Below are 8,127 nucleotides of genomic sequence, written 5' to 3'. Positions count from 1 at the left end.
TAAAGTGGTAGGGAGTTATAAAATAAAGCTATCAGATTCTAATTCAAATTCGACAACACTTATGAATCTTCACCACAATGTAACAGAAACAAAGTAGTATTTGTTTGTTATGTATTATTTATTTATACATTTTTAATAAGCACACATATTATTAATATTTCTGCATCCGTTTTTTTTTCTTCAAATTTCTAGACTTGATTTCATTGACTGAAGAAAAATATGAAGGTATTAATGAAAGTTATATGTTTCAAAGAACTCAAAAATTCTCAAAACTTGCCAGACTTTTATTACCATCTTTATATTTTTCGATGCCAATAAAGTTTTTAATCTAGTATATCCTCAGTTTCTGGGGATTATTTATTTAATATTGTTAGATTACTTTCAAAATTTTACTAGTTAAAATACATGGAACCATAATAGATGGAGCTGGCCCATTTTTTAAAAGAATTTAGATTATGCCTATAAGAAATTTTTTTTCAAAAGAAACAAACTTCTTTTTTTAAATTTTTTTTTAAATCTATATTTCAATTATTTATATGTAGTGGAGGGCACTGCTTATATCGTCACTAAATTAAAATTCCGATTTTAATAGGTTTAGAATTCATTTTTAATGACTGTTTACTTATAAGAAATTTGTATACTTATTTCATCTGTGAAATATTTTTGTAAGTAAGGGTATTTATAGTCTTAGGCATTAAAACTTGCATGATTTAAAATGAGTATAAATTTATTTTCTCGTAATATATCTAAAATTTCATTAGGTTACACTCGGCTAAGTTTGGATATAAAAATAATTTTAATGAATATCACATTTTTAATGGACATTTATTAAATTTTTGATTCCGCTCGGCAATTTAATTTTAATGCATCTTGCGCATTTCGACATCGTTATTATTATTTGATGACGTATTTTTAAATTATAACTAAAAAAAATCTTAAAAATAACTATGATTATAGGTGTCATTTCTTGACGGCTACGGATGGTTAAGCGTCGAACTCAAGGTAAATCACTTTTTCTTCGGTGAACGATTTAACAAAATTTTTATTTATTTAGAAACGTATGTTGGGATAAGAATGTCCGGAAATAACAGCAAAAGGTAGATAACAGGCTATATTTGATGACCTATGATTGGTATTATTAAAGAACAAATTACATACACCATGTGACCGTTTGATTTGAAATTTTCTTTCATTTTTTTTCTTCTCTATATTTACATAGCTTTGATATTTTTTGCTAGTTATTTTTCGTCTACTTGTTTGAATTTTTTTATTTGAAAAACATTGCTTAAGTTAGGTTTTTTTTAACTATTAATAATAGTTTTTATATAAAATAGCGTGTAGGAAATCCAATTCACAATATTTAATTAGTACAAAATCGTCGCTATCAGAAATTTTATATTAGATGTTTTATATTAGATATTTTTAATGTGCAATTAAAAAAATACAATTACCTGAGTCAGTTCCTTTTTTAAATAATAATTAAGTTTTTTTTGTAAGAAAATGAGTATGAATTCTAATTCAATATTTAATTAGCACAAAGTTGCTGCTTTTAGAAGTTTTATTGTTTATTTAATGTATTGTGTTTAATCAAAAAAAAGTATAATTTTTTAGTTATCTCTTTATTTATTTTATTTTATTTATTTATTTCTTGAGTATGGAAATCTCTTCATTCTTTTTCTGGTCTTAACCCATTTGTGCCTTCCTCTCTAAAGGAGATTTCCTTAAAGGGCTTTTATTATTAGAATCTACTAACAAAAATTATAATAGTTCTGTCAGCTGCAAAATATAAATATTTATATATTAAGAATCTGCGAACTTTTTAAAGTTAAACCCATTTGCGCCTTTTAAAAAGGCTTCTTCAAGGAAGAATAAAGTGATAGTACAGGGGTGTCATTATTAATATTTTTTTCTTCTAATGGGATTGTCATTCGTCCATTCAAATGGCAGATTTGTCGGTCACTCTTTCAGGGCTAACATGTTAAGTGGGCCAACGCTGCTTCCACTGCAAGGACAGAGAATATCCATGCTTTGTGCGGGAATCGAACCCAGAATCTTTCTGACGCAAGGCCAGTTACCTGACCCCTACATAGTTCGGTTGGCGTCATTATTAGTGTTCATTTTTCGAAAGAACAAAGTTGTTCGCTCTACTACAATTATTTGGTGTACAAATATTTATATTCGGTCTTCATCAGTTAACACGCTCTGCTCTTTAAGACTTGAACTTGCACTTGAACTAGGGTAGCATACAGAGTGCCTGCCCGCCAAGAGGACAATTGACTCTTTCATATACGATGGTGACCGTGGGCAACTGGAATAATGACGATGCAGATATAGGAGTTCCACAGGGGGCTGTGGATGTCTTGGTAGGTGTGGCTTGGTGGAATATACACTTGGTATAAGCAATTATCTAACACTCTTTCTGATGTATGTGATTTTCATTTATCGACCATCTTTTGTGTCTAGACGTTAGTGTATAACTACCACAATGTTGCAAAACTCAATATGTTTGTAACTCAATGTTTTTAATATTGCATGATGTATGGGATAGTGCCCAGTTTTATTAAATAAAGCAAGCAAGTCTAGACGTTAGTGCCGAAACTTGGTTGGTAACGGAAAGAGAAACCCACTTTATCTTATGGGGTCCGATTGTCGGAAGACCCAAAGCCGTCCCTGGTCACCCCGCTCTCCTGATTTAAGCAGTGTGGATTTCTTTCCTTCGGGAGCACTGAAAAGTGACGCAGCACTAGTGGCTTCCGAAAAGTTTTCAAAATCGCCTGTGCTGTTGTGGATATCAAACAAAATTCAAGTGTATTTAAACAAGTTCATCAATCCATGGCTCGACCAAGGGTGAAAGCTAGATGCTGGCAGTTCAGTTAGAACTAGTTTTTGGGAGGATAATATTTTCTCTAAAGAAATCAGCAATATCTAGTTATTTTTCTTGAAAGAAGCAGTTTTATATGTATGCTATGATTGTAAAAACATTCCTGGATATTTCCGAAATTTTATTTTTGCTCGAAAAAAATGCTGGAATAAAATGTCTTTCGTGACAGTTTTTTCTTTTTTCCGTCTCTTGATATATATTANTATATATATATATATCTGGGCACGTCGGTGTAACGCATGCATCGCTAGCAGTAGTGAAAACTTAGAACATCTTTTGTGACATTTTCGCGTATCATCTCCACAGCACATGCATAATCTCTGACCAATAAATATTTCAGATTGATCTTTGTTTCTTTTGTATCTTTCATACTACTTTCCTATGAAGTTTTCGACCGTGCGTTGCTATGTATCTTTGCCCCCTACCTCCCTTTAAAATCTGTCCTCATAACACTGGGGCACCCTGTATTAGACAAGTTTTTGTACTCCTACATTTCTCGAACTTACAAGGATTATTCGTTTTGAACAAAAGCTTTTACAAAGTTAAAATTCCAAAAATTACTGAATTTTGTTTGATTTTATCATCATTTAAAAAGCTTCACGACAAAATGTCTGGAGTAAATTAATTGTTACACATGCATTTCTAAAACATTTATTTGAACAGATGGGCAAAATAACTTTAAAAAAAATTTATGAAATCAAAAGTAGTGGTAGAAAAATTCAAAATTCGCCACTACTTGAAGAATAAGAAATCTGACACAAAAGTTGATATCTCTGAGACACTGTGATGATATAAAAAGAGCCGTTACGTAAAAATTGGAAAGGTAGCCATTTTCGAAAAAAAATTTAAAAAGCAGTCGAAAAAGATGGAGGAAACGAAATATTTTAATTAATTTTTGTTAACCACAAATAGTTGTAAATTCATATTTGTATTTCAAGTGATCAACTAAATTTCTAAAATTAACTTGAAATTAAAGCCAATAAAACCTCATAAAAATTTTGACCTCATAAAATGATCATAATCATGACCTCATAAAAATTTTGCCATCACTTTCTAAATTTTTTCAGACTGTAGCCTCAGAAGTTTTACCAAAGTGGATGTTTCTTTGTATTCTTAGCTTATTTTAAAGGTTTTATGTATAGCGCGTAAAAAAGGAAAAAAAAAACGATTATTCTGAATTTTCTTTGATTTAATCATCGGATTTTCATATTCTCGAACTCAATCTTAATCTCTCGATGGGTGTGATCTCAAATATATTAGTTAATAAGCACAGACAATATTTTAAGTTACAAAATTATACACAAAAACGTACTTTCTCTGCATAAGCATATAATTTTTCGATGGATTTGGATTCTTGACCCCTAAAATGTAGGGGATAGCCAACAGTCTGGGAAAATTGGTCCCAATAGTTCGGTCAGGTGAGAGCTCCTAAGTTTGGACCCCGTCGTTTTAATTTTACTTTTTGGGTATTTCGCTATATCTCAAGTACTTTTTAAGCGAATTAAACAAATTTTAAACACAATTGTAAAATTCGTTTATCCAAAGATAATTCCATGCAAAATATAACTTTTAGTAAATATTTATTATTTCTGTTATTTTATTTAATAATGGTCGAAAAATTTTTGAAATGTGAGGTATACAACTTTTTACGTCATTTTAAAGAATGTAGTTTTACATGGCAAAATACGAAATTTAAGCGAAATTGGTCAAATATTTCCCGAGAAATTAAAAAAGTCAGATACTTAAAATTTGATTTCTCATTAACAATTCGACCGATTTTGCCCAAGTTTTGCATTTTGCAATGTGAAATTACGTTCTTTAAAATGATGCAAAAAATGATCTAGCTTACAATTCAAAAATTCTTTGACCATTATTAAATAAAATAATAAAAAAAATAAATATTTATCAAAAACTATCTTTTGCATGGAATTATCTTTTGATAAACAAATTTTATAATTGAGTGTAAAAACTTTTTAATTTGCTTAAAAAGTACTCAAGATATAGCGAAATATCCAGAAAGTAAAATTAAAATTATATACATTATATATATATATATATATCAAATGGAAAACATAAAAATATTTTCTTTTCGTAAATAAAAATATTATGAATAGTTAAAATATACATATATATGTGCTAGTTGACATTCTTTTACTATTACCTTATTACCTTGCAAAATCTCATTATAATTTTGAGGAGAATCGCGAATTTTGTGAAACATGCCCTACTCTAGTTTTAACGCAATTACTGTTAATTCTAGATTCGATGCTTTTTCTGAATTAGGCTTTGAAATTAATTGTTTGCGGCGAAGGAAGAAGAACTATTCAGAAAAAATAGATGAAAGCACAAGCTGAGGGAAGAATAATGGTATTTTTGGAAATTGATATTCTGCAATTACATTCAGAGGTTTAATTAGAAATTTGATAAATTAATGTTAGCTATGTAATCACGTAAAGCTTGAGTAAGGCACACTCTATCGATTTTTAAAATTCATTTAAATAATAACGAAATAAATTTGAAATGCATCATTTAATTTTTTTTTACGATCATGCAGATCGGGTTTTTACAAAAACAGTTGTTTTTAATTAAATGTTTTCGTTAATAAGTACATAAAATTTTCCCAAAAAATTATAAACACTTCGCATGTTTTTAATATAATAATCTTATCTTCAATGTAAAATAAATTAACAAAGCACATAAGCGGATTTGACTTATATTCACATGGGCTTTATATAATATTCAATTTTAAAAGCAGCCAAAAAGTCAAAAGTAGTAGTACATTTAGTAATACACTAAAGAGATAATCTATACTGTCAGCTTTCAGAATATTTAATAATAATCTCGATCTCATAAATAAATATCTTTATCTCGTGAGAATAATTTAGATTTTCTTACTGCGCTGAAAATCTCTTTTGTAAACAAAGCTCTGCTTCACAATATATGTTATTGAGTCATGAATAATTTTTATTATCATTTTATTACTCTTCCGCAGTTAAACAAATAGAATAAATAAGTGAAAAGTAAGCATATTATTTAATAATATTAAAATAAATAAATTATTCATTAATTATTTAATAAATTATTTACGATTGAAATAAAAATATTTAAATTAATTAATTAATAAATAAATTATTTAAAATGAAGAAATCATGATATTTTCCATACAGCCATTGAATAATTTTTACTATAACTCTCTTGCGGTAAACAAATAAAATAAATTATAAAAAAACAACATAGACGCAAGCTGCTCTCATTACATATGCTACGAGAAAAAAAGAGGGCAAAGGGGGAAATAGAAAAGAGAGAAGAAACAAAAAAGACAAGTTAAAATCTTAATTATACTTGGGATTAGTTAAACTACTGTTTTAATAACCCCAATTATTTAGAAAACTTAAGGATTATTAAAACAATGATAAGCGGTAAATTAACGGATCCTTAAAAAGTATGATGAACTAGGCAAGCTCTGGTCAGAAAAAAAAAGTTTTCTTGCATTCAAAGATGGAAACGAGATTCAAATAAATAAACAAACAAATTAATTAAATGAAATAAAATAAAAAATAGATTACTTAAGGAAATAAATTTTAAAAAAAATCTGCTTACCCTCGATTTCAAGTATCAGTAATTGTAGTCCGTGAGAAAGTATTAATCACTGAAGTACACAAAGCTCCTTTATTACTCGATGTATAACACTGAGTACATTCTGAAAAATAAAAACCCGATAGCTTTACCCCACGAATCGAAAAGGTAAACATGATATGTACGATTAAGAGCTACTAAACCCTAATTAGACAAACTGCCCTTTATTCCAGCCAACAGGAGTCCAGAAAAGCTTTCCATCTGAATCTAACAAATTACCCTCAACTTCTCTCAATTATTATTCTCGTCTACCCTGGACACCAAATCCAAAGCTTCCTACGTGCGGAAACTTTACCTGAATATGTCCTGTTTACCGGCTGTCCCCAGAGAAGGAAGCAAAAGTACCTCAAATTTTGGAAATTTATGACTTTGAATGCAAAGGTCTTGATCTGAGCATCAATCTTTCTGCCAGATATACCTTTTTAAACAGGGATAACCGTTCGAATAATGGAGGTGCGGGCATTGACAAAATGGGGCGAACACGGAGCTTTTATCAAAGCAGATGTATTCGATATCGTTCAACAATAGACGAAGTATCCACGGAAAATCGAAATAATTTGGCACAGAAAAGTGGCAGTGACTGAGGATTGCGATATAAATCATGAAATCAATGTTTAACCATTTCTACGATAAGATAAATTCATGCAGTACTTTGTAAAACTGTTTAGCTGTATCACGATAGTAAGATTCCACCACGATAAAAATTAAACAGAAAATAACTGTTTTTTAAGTTTTATGTATTTGGAAAGAAATAACAAGTTTCCTTGCGGTTTAGAGGACCTTATACCATGGAAGAAAATTTGCTAGGAAAATTCCGTTTAACCTAAATTAATACCTTAAAGTTCAGAGAAAAGTGAATTCGCGTGAAACTTGGGTGAATCATGAAATTTCAAATAATGAAAAAATATTTTTAAGATGTCAAAGTGCAAGCACATTATCGCAGGATAACTTCCTCACTGCTTAATTCAAATTTTCCTGCCATAGTTTGTTAGCATTTTGATATATCACGAGAAAAAAAAAATCAGTATTTGAGACTTAGTGGTTTATTCTAGGTTTACCAAGACTCACTTTTTTTTGTTTTAAATTAGTTACGTGGTTTGAAAGTTAAGCAGATTATTGCAGGATAACTTCCCTACTGCATAATCCTGATTTATCCTTGTATAATTCGTTTGAATTTTGATATTTCGGAAAAAAAATCAGTATTATTTTTTCTAGAACTCACTTTTTCTATTTTTAAATTTTAATTAAATTAATGAGAATTTAATGAGAGAAAGGTGCCCCATATAGCACAATTTGCGAAATCTATTATATTGCTAACTTTATGTTCTATATTCATTCTTATTAATAGAATGAGTAAAAATTTAGCGAAAATTAATTTTAGTTTTTGTTCTAAATTCTCTAGAGCAATTATTGGATAGGGCACGCGGAAGTTTATGGCATATTCACTGAAGAAAAAAAATCTCTTACGAATAAAAAAGAATACTTTGTTATAAATTAGAAGTAAGGTATTATTAACCCTTTGACGCAGAATGTTTTCATACTTCTTTCATTATTTTGTATTAATTTAGGTTAAAGTAAGTTAAAAATTTTATATTCAGCATTTAATAATT

General features: G+C 29.1%; 1 long non-coding RNA gene across 1 annotated transcript in view; it reads right to left on the bottom strand.

Moving 5' to 3' along the window:
- LOC139427247 (uncharacterized) overlaps nt 1–7,067 on the bottom strand; it is a 12,703-nt gene extending 5,636 nt beyond the window's left edge. Inside the window, exon 1 of the long non-coding RNA XR_011638385.1 lies at nt 6,482–7,067. This is a non-coding gene — a long non-coding RNA (uncharacterized lncRNA). The remainder of the gene's footprint in view (nt 1–6,481) is intronic.
- Nucleotides 7,068–8,127: the final 1,060 nt, after the last annotated feature.

The sequence above is a fragment of the Parasteatoda tepidariorum genome, chromosome X2, assembly GCF_043381705.1.
Source record: "Parasteatoda tepidariorum isolate YZ-2023 chromosome X2, CAS_Ptep_4.0, whole genome shotgun sequence".
NCBI classification, from domain to species: Eukaryota; Metazoa; Arthropoda; class Arachnida; order Araneae; family Theridiidae; genus Parasteatoda; species Parasteatoda tepidariorum.
This window is presented reverse-complemented; position numbering and strand designations above follow the sequence as displayed.